The following is a 1789-nucleotide window of genomic DNA, read 5'->3' on the forward strand; positions in this document are numbered from 1 at the left end:
TCCCTGGGAAATTCGAGATTACCTTTCCTGAAAAAGAAACCTGGGGGTTCCCAGCATTATCTTCCAGCCAACTGGCCACAGGACCCAAGGTTTTCTAGGTTTGTAGACTGTTCAAAAGTCAGCACAGCAAATGGAAAATGTGCCTAAAATTGTGTGTTATTGGAAGCTCAAGACTGGTTCTTGTCAAGACACTGCAAGAAAGATTGGGCTTAATTTGAAATGCGTGGGGGAAAAGTGCTGCTCCCTGCTATGGGAACACCTGGAATTACGGGATGAGCGGTTATGGCATAATCCTTGAGGTATTCACGGAATTTGCAGCCAGAAAGACTCAGGTTGGGAATCTTGGTTGTTTTCTAGCTGCGTGCGTGGTAAAGGCAAATTATTCAGTTGCCCTAAGCTTTGATTTTGTTATTTCACAAATTGAGAATAAATCTTAGTAATTCTGCTCTTCTAGGGAAACACTGATTGATACAGTTCCTTATTGGAAGTTGGCTTCTTTCTTTGTGGTATATGGACTGGAACCCCATCTCCTCATCCCTTCACTCTTTGCTTCCTAAAACCTAGCTGCCCCTTTCACTAAGTCACCAGGTACATCATGACCCTTAACTGACCAAATCAGCTAGTGACTTCTCTGGACTTGCAGCAGTGATTGACACTAAGCCATGCACCTTTACTAAGTTGTTTTAGTAAGGAGAAGTCCAGGTCTCTTCCTGGAGAATTAGAATGGAGAGCACACAGCTCTGGAGTTCTCTGCAGCCATCCTAGTGTCACATGTGACATCAGTCTGGGGACAAAGCAGATAGGAGGCACAAAGCGGAACCAGGGGCACAGACGTGGAGCACTGCAGCTGGAATGGCAGCATGGGCCTCTAGATCTTGAGTCTCTTCTTGGCTTTCACTTTAGATGATCTGCTCCTTTTATCAAGAAGAAAGAGTTTACTTCTGTACCAACACACACATTCGGCGAGGGACTCAGAGAGAAAACAATACAACCTCAGTGCCAGAGGTGGCAATAGATCTCAGTCTTCACCAAAGCCGCTGCACGTAGGGAGGGCCAAGGAACGGTGACAGCCACCTGGCTAAAGGCAACATGAGGGTTCCCTCTTCTTAGGAAAATCTTGCTCTATCTACAGTGCAGAACTGAGTCTCATTTTTCTCAATTCTTGGGAAGTCTTTATGAAAAACAAGGTCTTCACACTTTAACAAAGACCCAAGAGATGGTAGAAGGGACAATTGCTGCTGATACCCTCTGAGTCATCTGGTCATCTGTCAGGTCACACTCAAATCTTCAAGGTTATCAGCAAAAGATTTGCATGTTTGCTTTCATTGCGTGCATCTGGTTCCTGGTCGCCTATCCTGAAGTGTGGTGGTGAATGAACATGGTTTCCAAACACAAATGTGTCCCATCAGGTGACTAACGTGAGTTCATTGGCTGAGTGGGCCAAGCCCAGAGGCTGCCTGCAGAGAAGGCCAAGTGGACACAGCTGCGGATCCCGCCCTGCAGCTCCACTTCTCTCTCCTGTCTCGTCTTCTGGGCTTCTGCATGAAACGCTATTTGAGGAAGGGAGTCCTGTGCAAGAAGTATTTGGAAATCACTGACAAGGCTTAAGAGCCAGAAAGAAATGGGATGCAAAGCATAAGTGACCGCCAGAGGGCAGCCTAGGGACACTGAAGGCCAAAACTCCCTCCTGTGAAAAAGAATATTCCTCTTTTTATAATGTATTACAAAGGTCCGATTCAAACTGCCTGCCTCCGTCATTTTTCTTATGCTTTATTATTAAGTATTGATC

This window comes from Octodon degus, unplaced genomic scaffold, assembly GCF_000260255.1.
Source record: "Octodon degus isolate 3935 unplaced genomic scaffold, OctDeg1.0 scaffold00024, whole genome shotgun sequence".
Taxonomy (NCBI): Eukaryota; Metazoa; Chordata; class Mammalia; order Rodentia; family Octodontidae; genus Octodon; species Octodon degus.